This window comes from Astatotilapia calliptera, chromosome 18 (assembly GCF_964374335.1).
Source record: "Astatotilapia calliptera chromosome 18, fAstCal68.1, whole genome shotgun sequence".
NCBI classification, from domain to species: domain Eukaryota; kingdom Metazoa; phylum Chordata; class Actinopteri; order Cichliformes; family Cichlidae; genus Astatotilapia; species Astatotilapia calliptera.
The window spans coordinates 15,556,721-15,572,506 of record NC_137439.1 but is presented as its reverse complement, the minus strand read 5'-3'; the positions used below and the strand labels follow the sequence as shown (position 1 = coordinate 15,572,506).

Sequence of the window (15,786 nt, the reverse complement as noted above, 5' to 3'; positions counted from 1 at the left end):
CAGGTTTACAAAAAACTGGACGGCCTGATCTATCAGCCAAAGATGACAGACTCACTGCAATTACTGAACAAAGATCCACAGAGTAATGACATCCACAAGAGATGAAAGGGCATCAATTTTATACTTATATTAAATATATATGGCAGTGCAGTGGTAATGGCTTTTTAATGAATTTAGCTTTATTAACCTTTTTGTAGTTTTTGAAGAGAGCTGGGCCTTTATCTTCATCTTACCTCCATGATTTAAGTACAGAAAAAAAACGAAACAGAAAACATGATGAATGATAATTTGCATGTAAAATGTTTGTACAGAGAGTTTAAATACAAGCTTGTGCATTTCCACTGTTCGTGAATGTGTTTATTAACATTTAATTCTTTCCTAACCAGCATGCTTTTGTTTCAGGCTTTGTGAACATCCTTCTGTTAACGATTACAGAGTAAAGTCGGCCCAGCTCTGAATTTCATCTACCAACCGATTCCTTTGTCTCCACAATGTACGCTGGAAAACAATTTCCTAATATATAAATGTGATTTTTCAAATTTTGTTAAATAATGTCAGAGTTGTTTTTGTAGCACCAGTGAAAAATTGTAGTTTTATCCAGCTACTTTGAAGCCAGTGTAGCCTAAAAATGTGGATCACAAGCTAACAGGATGCTCGATCCATGTTATGCCTTTGCACACGTAAATCCAAGTTCAAGTTTTATCATTGTCATATACGTGTAACAATGGCACATCAATACCGGCAATGCAATTCTTAGGTTCATAGCCCCCACAATATTGCATGTAGTGAAGCAAATATTGCATATAACATAACACTTTAAAAAATCTAAAGCATAAAAATAAAGGAAATCATATTAATAAAAAGAGCAGAATAAATAAAAACAGGTTACTGAAAATACTGTAGCGGCTGTAGTGCAGATGTGTACAGTGTGTACAATGATTGTGTAAACTGCCAGCAGTTCAGCATTAGCATTAAAAGCAGCTGATTTGGGTGTTTTTGTGAAGTTAAGACAGCAAATACTTTCTGATGTATAGCGCTAGCTAAAGTTTGAGTACGTTAATAATAAAAAATAAATTATTGCTGTTTTATAATTGTTAATGTGGTCTGTAAATTTGTCTAAAAGTGTGTTAATTAGCACTAAGCACATCAACATTTACAGTTTCTCTCTGCATTTTTTTACACACAAAAGCAGAGCGCATGCAAAAATATGGCAGTAAATGCACAAAAGTTTAAATTTAATTATTACTTTGAACAATGTAAATCGTCTCTTTACATCCACACATTGCTGATACCGTTCGCCTTAACAGCTTAATATTTACAGATGTCCCCTTTTTGTCAGAACTGAATCCATCGGCGGTTTGTTAGGTTTTATTTGTAATGTATTTTTTTACAGAAGAGAAATATTAACGTTAACACTTAACTTGGATTTGAATGAACCACTATCGCACACAACGCACGTGTTCCCACAAAGCACAGACATGTTGTAATACTTGAATTTGTGTGTGTGTGAAATGAAACCGGTTGAGTGGCTGGTGGGTGTGTAAGGGTGTGACCCCGGTGACTCAGCCGCCAGCAATGTTCTTCTTCAAGGTGAATGAGTCACAACCTTCCTCTGCTGGGAGATGCCTCTTTCCAACGGATATTTGCTCCTTCGACAAATATCTGCCTTAAAACCGAAGCCATAAAACTTCAGCGCTCACACACATCATTTCTGTCCATCTATCGTTAATCAGCAGTTGCGAAACATTTCTGTGGCTGAATTCATTTGCATTTTTATACGTAGCTAAAAGTTCATAACAGTTCATGCAAAATTAAACGGCAGCTATCGATAAACTGTGTGACCTTTTGCTCGTGAGTCCAACAAAAGCTCCAGAATTACTTAAATTCACCAGCATTTTAACATGTGCGTCATGATTTGTCCTTTCTTATCATGCAAATATATTCTTTGCAACTTGAACACCCACTTTAGATTTGTTTACAGCTGGATTCCTACCTCACAGAAAACGTATCAGTACCCCTGACTCGTTTCTTTTGTGAGAAATTAACACTTTGGCTCTCCACGTCTTCTTTCCCTCTAATGTTCACCCACGGTATTTTCATCGGTATTTTCTTGCCGTTAACAGCTCACGCATTTGTCTTCTTGTGTCGGGAAGTGCAATTATTGCCCCTAACTGTAAATATTTTCAGTGATATGAAAGCGGAAGAGTTTTCATGTGTTCTCAATAAATCAGTGCCCCGCAGGAGAGAAATGAGACCTTTGGAAGTTTCTCATTTGAAACAGGTATTCAGCTCGAAATTATCTTTCCGGAAAAGTGACATCAGTATAATCTTGCTGTTTAACAGTGTGATATCTGGTGAAAATACCAAAAATTCTATTTGCATTTGTTTGCAACCAAACCTCCATTTAGAGCAGGATGTATGTTTCAACACGTCGATCTGCTGTTGCTGCAACGGCTAAAGGAGCCACTTGTTGAGAGTCTCACAATGCTGCTCTGAGAAACGCAGGAAGAGCGCAGACAAAGAGCAGCATGGAGCAGACCTGCTTTTCTAAATGTGGGGGGGGGGGGCTGTTATTTGGCAAGAGGTCACACAGGAGGTTAGTATGATCGATGAGCTCATGGCTTCTTTTTGTCTCTAATGGTTTGAAGGAAGGAGGGGACACAGAGGATGAGAGGAGATCCAGCGGGACAGATTGTGGACAGATTGAAAGCAAACAAATTCATGAAGTCTTCGTAGGATTTGAAGTCTCCTCACTTTTTGTGATGCTTTAGAAATGTTAACTGCACGATGCACCGATAACTGCAGCCGTTGTCTTCGTTTAAAGCTACACTGAATCACCTTAGACTCTTAGCTAGCGTTACCTTGTAGCATTGCAGCCTCTAAGTGGTTAGCGAGAGCACAGTTTTCAGCTAGCTCATTCACAGTGATTTTTTTTTTTTTATGGGCCCTGAACGCTCCCTGTTGTTTTTGTCATTTAGAAAGAACCCAGTCTTTCTACATGTTTCGCAAATGTGACTGGTCCATTTGTGATGATTAAAGATGACCACACTGGTACACTCACGGCAACAAGCAGTCATGTAACCACATCAGTCAGTGAGTTACTGTAAGTTGGATTTCTAACGTAGTGAGTGCTCAAAGTTTACACAGGAATATCGGGAATGAATAAGAAAGCGTATTACATCCAGTATATAATGATGACAAATGGAGGTTAAAAGAACAAAAAAAAAAGTATGAAAAGAGTTTCAATCGAAGCATTTGCAGGTCAAAGAGGGACAAACTTCTGGTCTTCAGCTGCCGCACATGTTAAACCATCTCTCCGAATACTTGGTGATCTGGATTGCGTGCGACCGCTAGATGCGCAGGCATTTAAATCTGTGATCAAAGTTCTTTTAACAGGGTTTTTGACAGCGCTTCTTATAAAACTTGCCTTTTATTGGCACCTGAAAAGAATGGAAGGTACAGCCACTTAAATGAGATAATGATGGCTCTTGTGTCTTTGACTGAACAGGCCTATGGCATGCAAATATTATTGGAATGGGAATTAAGCGTTGAAAAGGGATTTCGTACCTAGTGAAGTGTAATTCTGACCTTTAACTTATGGAATTCATGAAGTCATTTCATTTTAAAACAGAGTGAAGTTCACAAGCACAACTTAGGCACTCAGATTTGCAGTTAATGCTGACCTGAACTTCCATTTAGATGTATTTAACTTTATTTATTTCCACCAGCTCATATTTGATCAGTGAAAAAGATTTTTAAAAAATACCCCCATTTCATCCTGATAGGGTTATGCCATCCCACTGCCCTATTGTTTATGTTGTGGCGGACTTCAGAGCAAAAAAGCTCGAGTGTTTATATGCTGACTGGGTGTTTACGCTCTCCCACACGTTCTTATCTGAACAGCGGTCTGCTGAAATCAGTTAAATGTGGAGCTCATGTTTGTTGTGTAAACTCTTTTTTTTTCTTTTTTTTTTACATACTGTCACATTATACATTTCATATTTTTGCCCCTCCTGCTATGTCAGCTTTAGTCAATTAAAGTGATTTGTGCCTGGACTTCAAAGTATTTTTTATTTGACAGCATGTTTTGTTGATTCATGATACAATAAACTGTTAATATAACAGCAAACATTCAGAGCTGAAGATACTTTATAGTGCATTTCATTTCTTTCAAATGGAAAATCTCCAAATAACAAAAGTCATTTGGGGTCAGTCGCTGAGAAATGACGCCTCGGTGACTGTATGCGAGCTGCAGAGTACAAACAGAACGGCACTTTTTACTGCAAACCAAACGTTAAGCTCACACTCGCACCGTTCACGTATCTTTGTGTGAGCGGTGTAACGTCTGTATTTTGGATGGCGGCTGTATGCCTGGATTTATTAGAAGATGGCAGGGGCTGTTTAAAGGGTCAGCCTTACCAAATTGCTAACAGTCTCACTATAAGCACATTTATTTATATACCCACGGGTGAAGGAAATGAAATTTGAAAGCACTCACTGATGTGACCTCTGCTGCCGCACCAGAGAAAAATGAAATTACGTTTTGTGAAGTGTTCGCAATTTTTTTTTTTAAGATTTTCAAACGCAGCAGCAAAGCGCTGCTTGTAAGAATACACTCACTTGATATCACTTATGTAATAATATTTTCCAAATATAATTTTGTAACCGACCTCTTAGCTGGTTAGATATGTTTCAAATCCAGATGTTTTCTTGTAATATTTGATTTTAAACATTATATACATATTCAATGTTTATGCATTTCTGAAGAAAATCCAGATGAAGACGCTTCCTCTTACAGCAGGTCTATGAAAAACAGGACCTTCATTTGAATGGTGAGGCTGCCACACTGAAAACAGGGTTACAGTATCTATGGCAGTGGATCTATTGTGTGCACTACGTTTTTAATACACCGCATCATTATCACGTTGAACATGCCTCAGGTGACTTGGCTCAGATAACCTAACCCCTCTAAGTGCATGCAATGAAAAAGAAAAACATTGCTATCATCACTTTCTCTATTAACACTACAAACTACGCAGAGACACTGTCTTTCAGAATAAAATGCCTGGCTGGGCTGTGCTGCACCAAGAAGACCATTTGGTTGTGTCTTACACCACCCTGAGGTGAACGGTTTAAATTAGTGCGCGTGTGGTCACTCTGTGGAATTTGAGTGCACTGCAAATGTTTCCGGGTTAGGTATCTCAAAATCTTGACTTGTACTGACTCAAACGTAAGAGTTTTAACATTCTGAACTCAGAATTTTGACTTGCAGATGTATTTTTTCACAGTGATGGAAACAAGCTCATATAAAAAAGACCTGTTTTCACTTCTTTCAGCTACTTATTTCAGTAACTTTAAGGGTACGAGCCCTTTCATAACTGTTTGAATTCTATGAACTAAAATTATATATAATCATGTATCATAATTATTATTATTATTATTATTATTATTGACACGCTGATAAATGCTGTATAATAATGCACTTACTTATAATATTTAGTCACAGGATTATCTCTACTTGCAGCAATCATGTAATTAGTGTAATTACTCATGCAATTCATGAGTCACCCTTAAGTTAAAATATATATATTTTTCAATCTCTTCACAATTGTACTTACATTTTTCATGAGCCCCTAAAATCTTTTAAGTATGTTTTGATTTTTTGCAAATTTGCCCGCTACTTTAACTCATTCACTGCCAGCCATTTTCAAATCAGGTAACTCCCCACTGCCAGGGTTTTTGAGCATTTTTACTCATTTTTGAAGAGCCACAGAAAACTGTGTGTTATGATCATATAAACGCTGAACCTACCAAAATGAAGAACAGACTCTCTTCTTTCATCCAAAAAAAAAAGCTTGTTTCTACCATTTTCCATTCATTAGTAATCAGCTGTAGAAGAGAGGTGGGTTCCACCAAAAATGCCTGTTTTGACCAAAAAAAGGGAGAAAAGCAGAAAAGTGCCTTTGACACTAATATTTCTTGCTTTGTGACACCTCTAACATATAAAATAGTTTTTCACTTCTATAAAACAGAAATAACACTGAGAAAGGTTATGTTTTATCAAAACAATTTATTTACAAATATATGAAAAAATAAAATTCACTGACAAGCTGCCCGAGGTTGTATTCTAGCCCCTCCCATTGAAAAACGAAATTGACATCTATAGACGTCAATGGCAGTGAATGAGTTAATTATTTCTTATTAAAGCGTAATGAATCTATTTTATGTATTTCTGTATATTTAAAATGTATACTGTAGTTTTCTGTTTCATGCACTGTATGGGAAATGTGTTAAACAGTTACACTCCCTGTAAAAACATACGTTCAATGATTGACTATACTTTTAAATATTTCTTCTTAAATCTGACATCATGGTCTTAAAATACCACTCTTGCCACGGGCAATCCTCTACAACCCAGTCATTTCTTTTAGCCTCTTAACAAACCAAATAAAAAAAATCTTAATCTCTGCCTCCTCCTATTCAGCATTACTTGAAAGTCGACACCTCAGCCGGGGCACACCAAGAACATGTTCGACACGTCTTTTGATGTAAAATACACCCAGTGTATCAAATTAATGGCAACTAAACAAATGAAGCAGCTTACAAAGACCAGCCTGATGAACTACACAAAACGGGACATACCTGCAAATGAACAGTTAGAACTCGCAAACACAAATGAGCTGTGACAGAAAGCTCGAGGAGAGAGCACAACGCTGGATGAACCCAGATAGTGTGAAGTACTTTCTCTCACTTTTTTCTGTTTTCTTTTTTTAATTGCACACATTTGGCTCTCCACAGAGATTTACTGACATCTGATTTTAGGTATCACAACTAAGCACCTAACAAAGCCAATGCCAACCCTAATCTTAACCTGATGTTAACCTTAGGCCTAGGTTAACCCTTGGACAGACACACGGTGTGCGTGTTTGTAAGAGACGACTGGCCCTGCTCTGATGTCAAACTGGTTCTCACGCAGATAGTTGTACAGGTATATGTGCACCTACACACACTCGTCTGATCTGAGCTCAGACAGGCGTGTTTGCGCTAGACAGAGTGGCTGCATCTTATGTGTGTCTTGGCACCATCGCTAATCATACCTGCCCCGCTCCAGGTGGCTGGGCACCTCCTAAAAACACACACGCACATATAAGCACACACCGTATCACAGTATGGTTACCTGTCTCAAAATCCCAGGAGGGATTTTGTGGGTATGAGCTGATTGTTAATAAAGACGTAACTGTCACAGTATTATTTTCTCTTTTGTCCCGTCAGCGTGATTTAAACGTGCAGCATTGTTCTGTTTGTGCATGTTTGCTTAACAACATATCCTGAACTTGTGAACTCAATGGAAGTCGTGACCAGTGGATTCTTTCTCATCTCCACCTTTGCTCCAGCGTGACGTGAATGCTACACCCTTCCTGGTCAGGATAGACAAGCCGTGTAGACAGCAAGTTGAACCTTCAGAGCCAACACAAAATATCACCACTTAGTATTCAGGGTGCCAGATGACAGAGACAAATGGGGGCAAGAAATATTTTATGTAAACAAAGTGACTGAAATATGAGTAAGATGGCTCAATATTCTTAGTTTTAGAGATTCACAAACTATTTTTTAACAACTGAAAAACAAACATTACTAAAAAAAATACTGATAACATGCTATTATTCCATGTGTAAATAAAGAAATAGGCTATTCCTCAGATTTTTAAATATTAGAAATGCACTGATTGCAATTTTCTTGGCAAATTACATTTTGAATACTTACAATTTCTGTTCTAACTAACTGTAATTGACAGCATATACAAGCAAAAATATCTTTCCTTTAATGCAATTTTTTATTTTCATAATAAAATCAAACTTTCCTTAAAAAAGCAGTGAGTTACAGAATCTTCTCTCATTCAAAAATCTGGAAATAAAGTGATCTGTGACTGGAAAGAGATACAAATAATGAGCCCTAAATGAATTGCTTTACACCCACTTTTACTTTCCGCTTACGTAGTTTACCCCACCAAACAAAGGAGCTGCAACACATTAATATAACTAAACAAGTGTACTTGTATCAATATCCAGCATGTTTTGAAATTCACCACATAATAGGAGATTAATTCTTTTCTCTTTTTCACTTGTTGCTCATACCGAGGCTGCTGGCTTGTGGCTGGGCTCTGGCTAGCTTTAGCTACGTCCCCTTTCTTAGTTACTTTCAACTGGACACGTTCAGTTGAGTAAAGTTCGTTAAAGTGTCTAATTATGTTTGTTGTACAGGATTTGTGGGGGACTTTGGAGAACTTTGTTTCTTCCTCATTCACAGTGAGGATTTTGCTACCAATATTTTGTTCAGCCATTCTCAAAGTCAAGAGTGTCATTTAAAACCCAGAAAATCCCACCACTCAATCATAAATCTAAAATCTAAATACAAAATTGAGTTTTGTATTTACTTCTATTTAAAAAACATAAACAACACAAGCTGTTGGTTATAAATTGCTACCCAGTCATGTGCAACGTGTTAAAGACGATGTGTGACCCATCCGCCACTGGGACACAAACTTCAGTACAAGATCTGTAAAGCTAGTTCAAAGTAATGAGTAACATCGCAAACTAAATATATATAAATATGTAACTGTAAGTAATTTCAAGCTGAATTGCTGTTGAATTGCTGCAGCTCACTTCCTCCCACCAGGGGACCCCAGCCCACTATTGTGCAACTGCATGTGCAGGCATGACATGGACCGGCTCATTCTCTGTTACTTGTGAGACTTAGTGGCTAATCATCGTCCTGGACCGAGTATGCAGAAAATCGGCCAATTCTCTACTACACCAGTGTTACCCTAAATTACCAACAATTGGTCAGTGCAAACAAGGAATTCAAGCTAAGACTGACGTAAACTTTTATGTTATTACAGCATGGGGCTACTGCACTTTTCTTGACATCCAAGCAATCAGGCAGAAGGCAAATCAGTGAAGCATTAAGGACATCTTCTGCTCTGAATACAAAGACACAAGAATAGCTGCAATGTTATACATATTTATGGCATACAGAGGACTTCAGACAAAAACACATCAACACTACCTGGAGAAGCTTAACTTCCTTAAGGTTATTTGAGTCGTTCTCAGGCTTTCTGAATCCAAACCTTGGCCCTCAATGACCAAACTGGGAAACAATGTCATGATTACTATCGATAATCCACGGTTTTTATGATTGTATTTTTTTGCACTGAAGGAGCAAATATGTGGAAACTCGAGCAAATAAACTCCAAAGTAATGAGCCTAGATACTATTAGAAGTAGTGAGGTCTGCCACAGGTTGCGATTTCTTAAAAACAGAAAAATGTAATGTTGAAATGTGTGCAGTTTAGTGAGCGGCTTCCTGCACCTGCATCATTTTAACCATATATGTATATTGTGCTTGGCAGGCATGCAATGCTATAGAGATTTTATAAAATTTTATTTCAGCGAGGTGAAAAACTTTAATGGAGACATAGTTTCTCTGACTAATTAGTAATTATTAGAAGTCACATACTCTTAGAATAACACTGCAGAAAATATGCAGCAGTAAAGTTTCAGCTCACTATTTAATTACTTGCACCCACTCTACCATTTAATTGCATATACAGCAGCGAGTAGTTCCTGTAATCAAATTGACTTTTCCCCTCTACATGCTTTTGTGCGCACCACTTGATGTGTGTGTGCTATAACGGGGGCAGTGGGGGGCAAACAATATTCGTTTTCAGCTCAAATAAGCAAGGCAAATCAATACAGTTCACTGCTGGGCCTATACGTCACACAAACAGACAAAACACACACACATATTTTTTGTTTATTTATGTGCTCGTTGCTCCACTTATTTTTAGACTAGAGGCAGGATATTTGGTTTCATTAAACATTCCAGGCTCCTTGATTTCCTTTTCCCCTCCTTTTTCCTAGTGTTCCTCCAGCCCCCTCACCAATCTCTCTCCCACATACACACACACACACGCATACAGTAAGTCCCAGGGGCAAGTTGGTGGTGCTGGTGTTGGTATGGTTTCCTGCTAGTGTTGTGACGCGAGGCACTTCTGCTCACTGGTAGAAAGGCCTCTTTGTATACAGCCATCTGCCTCGGCGCTCTTTCCACCACTGACAATTATTTTCCCCTCCAACCTTCAGCTGACTGCTTGGTGTGTTGAGTCACCGTCATCATTCGACTTCATATATGAGCAAGAAAGACTGAAAAAACATAAAGAAAAGGAGAGCTGCGGGTTTAGATTTTTAACGTTACGACTTTAAGTGCAACGACAACTCCAGGGACTCACACACTGAGCAGCCTCAGACATTTTGGGCTTATGTGTTGCATTTATTTTGCAGTGTCCAGGCTGCTGAGAGTTGTATGACTTTCTTTTTTGATATATCCTTTATTTTAGATGACTCACAACACCATCTCTGCATGAGAATGAAAATCTTGAGTATATAGGACCCAAATCTCTCATTTGTGTCCAGTTGCTCCATTACACATCCCAGGCCCCGTCTCATGCCCCCCACCCACTGGATGATCTGATGTGGTTTTTGGGGCCAGAGCAGAAGCAGTGGTGTCAACAGTCATACATGTTTTTCTGCTGCAATTCAAGTGAAACACTATTTTTCTGTCTTCACAAACACACTTGATACATGCTCAACAGTTTTCTTCCAAAGAGCGTGAAGCACTGCCAAGAAACCATACCACGGGTCATTAGCCATCTGTCAGACATCCTTTTTTCTCAGTTTTTCTCACAGTGATTTGCTGCTTTGCTACCAAACGTCTTTCCTCCAGTGACTCTGACTCTCTGTCTCCCTCTTCAGGAATGACAGGTTTCTCTCAGGAGATCATCGCACTGATAACTGCGTCACGCCCCTCTTGGCTCAGTGGTATCTCTGACAGCTTCTACCTTAAATATTTTTGCTGCCTGTTGGTTTAAATTTACAGCTGCCTTCCCATCATGTACCACAGGGGTGAGGACCTCCAATGATGGAAAAACTCCCCAGCTTTTTGAACGAGCTCAAAAATGGCACCTCCACACTCATCCTGGTGGCAGGAAAGAGACTCGAGATCAGTGATCCTAATAAGATATGCCTCTCTCCAAAATCCCACTGCGAGAAAGGCTCTGACCTACCTGATGCTTAACTCGATGCAGCCCATAAATTTGAGCGATTGCTATTGATTTTGACTTTTCTCCGTAATAAGATCCAAGCAGTAATTTGTCATGCAGGACCACGTTTGGTCTCACGCTGCACGAAAAGCACGGCGAGAGCAGGCGCAGGTGTAACTAAAGTCTCTGCTTTGTCCATAACGGCATCTCGTGCTCTTTCTTCCAAAATATTGCAAAGAGAATGCACTTCACTGTGTCTCTCTGCATCCACTATAGGTAAACAGAGACCCCTTATGAAAATAATTCAGAATATAAAACTTAAAAGAAGCCTTGAATTTCCTAAGAGACATATTTGTTTAACCTAAGTGAGCCCTGAAACCTATGAGGCATGTCCCAGGTACTGAGTGCTTGAGCATGAATAGTATAACCAATAACACACTCTTTATAAAGGACTACTTGGTACATAAATGCGAAGTCTCTGGTGCTCTGTTTGAGCTAAGTGAAGGTCATCTTATCATATCTCTAAACACTGTTGGGCGCTGAGACTGACTCCAATAATAAATCCAAGGGCACATTTGATAAAAGTGTTGCTAGTACCACAGAAGAGCTGCACTGCTTGTTTTTGAACAGAAACCTGACTTGATTTTGAAGTTTCAGCTTTCTAATCAGGTCATCAGAAGGACTTTTTTAATATGAGCCTCAAACGTTTCATATAAGCATATAAACATTATGAGTTGGGCACATCAGAACAAACGTTTGGTGACACTTTTTTCCCTCCAGTCACTAAATCACTTTAAAGTAACAGAGTGCAACAGGATTAAAAGAGTTTAACTAACACTTTTATTTTATTTTGTATTAATTTGAAGAATGTGTCTGATTGCTCCCCATATATCTTGATGTGGTCTCTCCTGTCATGTTATACTTTTCTTTAGACTTTAGCCAAATGGATTTTTTTAATGGATTTTTCCACACATAAAACCAGACCGTCACATTCAGTCACACCGAGCCATGTATATAAGAAAAAAAAACTATGAAAATGCTGCGTCATCAAATGACAAAGGAAACGGGAGGAAATCATTGGTTGCTTTTGTCGCTATACTTTAAGGAGGGAAGACATAGGGGGAAAATACTTGTTTGGAAGAAGTTTCTTCTTAACAGCCGAATCGATCTGTCAGCTTTCATTCTTCTACAGATCTTATACTGTGTTGTCAAGATAGCGGAAGTCAGGCACAAAGGGGAGTTTGAAAATTTGATTGATTGTCTGTCTTCCCTTGTGAGTAGTGAATTACCTCTGTTCACAAAATGAGCCCTCAGAAGTCATTTAGGCATCAATATGACTCCACTTAGCAGGCAGCATAGCAGGAAAATAATGGCTGTGTCAGTTTGACATTAACATAATTTTTATGCTCTACAACATTTGCGGTTTAATGTGAAGTGGTGAGGCTACAAACAGGTTGGTAAATAGAAACTCGCGAGCCTCACAAGCTTTTCCTCACCGTTGGGGTAACGTGTTCCAATTCAGAAATTAATTTCCTCTGGGAGCCGCACATTGAGCCAGGTGATATTATTAATCATGTAGTACCGTGTGTTGTATTGAAAGGTTGGTCAACAGCTTAACACTTTTACAGGCTGGATAATGTTACAGATCAACATTATGTTTCTGTTTACTTGCTTGAAAAGCTGCTGCCAGAGGAAGCGCTTGAACACAAGTGAGGTTTCTAAGTTGAAGGAAAGCACACAAAAACCTAACAGGAGCTATTTGTCAGTTGCAGACATGGTCAGACTGCCAGGCAGGCAAATGGCGGGCAGCAGGGATGCTGGTCAATAATTTATTTTTTGGGTTTCGGCCTTTTATATGTTGAATGTTGAACTTGAATACTTACTTTTTTTTTCTTCTTTTTTTTTACTTTTTATTTTATTTATTTGAACAACTCACCTGTCCATTACGCATACAGTTTCTTCAGAATAACAGAATACAAAGAGAGTCACAAACTCAAGACAGTGAAATTAGAAAGAAAAAGAAACAAACAAATATATATATGTATAAAAATATAAATACATATAGAATAATAATTAGAAAAATAAGATAAAGTAAAACAAAAGAAAAAAAGGAAACATGCCTGTGGCGTCAAACATTTCCATCGTTCATTTCACTTTTTTTTTTTTTTTGTATGCCCATCTCCATTCAGTTCAGTCTTTTTTTCCCCCTTCCGTTGTACGTCAACCATTTTCCCCAGTCCTTCAAAAAGCGTTCTTCCTTTAATTTCAGTTTATATGTAAGGTTCTCCATCTCCATAATGTCCTCCACAATTGCTACCCACTGCTGCTTTCCTGGTGTTTCTGTCTCAAGCCAGTTTTTGGTGATGGCCTTCTTTGCTGCCAAAAGAAGAATCTTAGCCAGGTAATGATCCTTTACATCTACAGTACCTTCCAAGTACCCTAGATACAAAATAAGGCAGGTTCTAGGAATTATATAACCTAATACATCACAGAGAGCCGAGTGAATTTTAACCCAGAAAGTGTGAATTTTTCTGCATTTCCAGAAAATGTGTGTATGGTCTGGTTCATCCCATCCACGCAGCCTCCAACATTGTTGTTGTGTATTGGTTTGTTTATTTTTAATCTTAGGTGTAATAAAATAGCGAATTTGATTTTTCCAGATGAATTCTCTCCACCTCAATGAGTGAGTTGTATTCTTATGTTCTTTCCATGTTTCATACCACACCCTCTCAGTGATTTCTTCACTCAGCTCTCTTTCCCATTTTACTTTAACATATACAGTTGATTCCTGTCTTGATTCCATCAAACATTTGTATAGGGTAGACACTGTTTTTGGAATAACACTTTTATATGCCAGTATAATTATTTTTATAATAGGATGGATTTTGTCTTCCTCTATTTTTATGTTTTTATTAAAGTAATCTCTCACCTGTAAGTATCTGTAGAAATCCTTGTTTTTTAAGTTGTATTCCCGTTTTAATTCTTCAAAACTTTTAATTTCTCCTTTTTTGATTAATAAACAAATTGCTGTGATTCCCTTTTCATCCCAATTTTTAAAACCAAGATCCAATTTTCCTGGTCTAAATTCTTCATCGAAGGCTATCCATTTTAGCAAACCAAGCTCTTTGCCAATCCTGAACTCCTTTACTGTATCATACCAGACATTTAATGTAAAGGATATTATCGGGTTCCTATCTTGGTCTTTAGTTACGTATTCAGGGATCTTTTTCATACCCATGTTTGTTTGAATTGGGACATTGAGTGTGGAGAGCTCCACATCCTTCCAGCGAGCCCCATCATATGTTATCTGGCGTATCTGTGCAGCACGAAAATATTCTTTTAAATTAGGAAGCGACATTCCTCCTTTCTCCTTAGTAAGCTGTAAAGTAGTGTATCGTACCCTTGGCCGCTTGCCTTCCCAGACAAATCTAGATATATACTTATCCCATTCTGAGAATTGGGTTTGAGGTATGCTTATCGGAAGAGAGAGGAATAAATATAGCAATCGTGGTAAGATATTCATCTTTATCACATTTATCCTGTCACTAAATCCTAACAGATATGTATTCCACCTTTCCATATCCTGCCTTATCCTGTTATTTATATGTCCATAGTTACTTTGATATAGTTTGGCATAGTTTTTGGTTATATTTATACCTAAATATTTAAGGGTTTTTGCCTCCCACTTTATTTCCCATTCCTTAAAATTTTGAGTTGGTATACACCTGTCAGTTAACCTATTGCCAAAAGGACCAAGGTCATCATGACCAGCTGCACTGATACACAGAAGGCAGATCTGTTAGTGGCTGTTCTTACATTTTTGTTGAATCTAAAAAGCAACAATAAACTGTTCTTCTGTGAACTTTTCCATTAGGACTGACCTCTGTTGTCTGTACTGGAAAGCTATAAACTAACCAGACGCTACCGCTCCTGTGACATTTCAATCTCTGACATTTGAAGATAACGATTTTCTTTATTATATTCTTCAGACCATCCTGCGGTCAACAGTTAATGGTCAGGTGATGAGCAAATTTGGAGGCCTTCTCTCACCACAGCAGCAGTGATTCATCATCACATTTTTGGGTCCTTAAGGTCTATCGAGGTTATTTATAGGAAGCAGAAATACCTGTACCAAATTTTATGACAATCCATCCAGGGGTAACTGAGATATTTCTGAGAGGATTCAATGTGGTGGTTTTAAGAATCTGCCAGTCTATTTTCAGGACAAAACAACTTTAGGCCTGATTATTTATTTACAGTTAGTGGTAGACTGCACATCAGGAGCACTGGTGGCCTGATAGTTATTTTAGCCCTGCTGTGAACTGTCAGCTTGTTCAGTGACATTGTAGCAAGCAGTATTGAGTTGACAGACCTCTCAGGGGTGACGGATGTGTGGAGACTGTTTGCTCTTCTGTGTGAGCAAACACAGCCTCTTCGCAGCCTCTTTCTCTGTTACTCTCTCTGGGAAAGACAGTCAACATGCACCCACTATATAGATAGATGATCCATAAAACAAGAAAAAGTACATTTGGAGGAGAAATGCACCAGTCAGAGACCAGGTCAGTCAAGAACACCTTAGCTACTAGCTAGTTAATTTGTTGTACAGCTGTTATACATTCATGGTTATAGACTCTCTTCACCCCTGTAAACCTATATGTTCATTTGCTATTGAAACATGAATTTCACTAA

The 15,786-nt window shown here is 38.3% G+C and overlaps 1 long non-coding RNA gene across 1 annotated transcript in view; it reads left to right on the top strand.

Moving 5' to 3' along the window:
- LOC145421675 (uncharacterized) overlaps positions 1-15,786 on the top strand; it is a 63,501-nt gene that overhangs the window by 28,137 nt on the left and 19,578 nt on the right. The window lies entirely within an intron of this gene.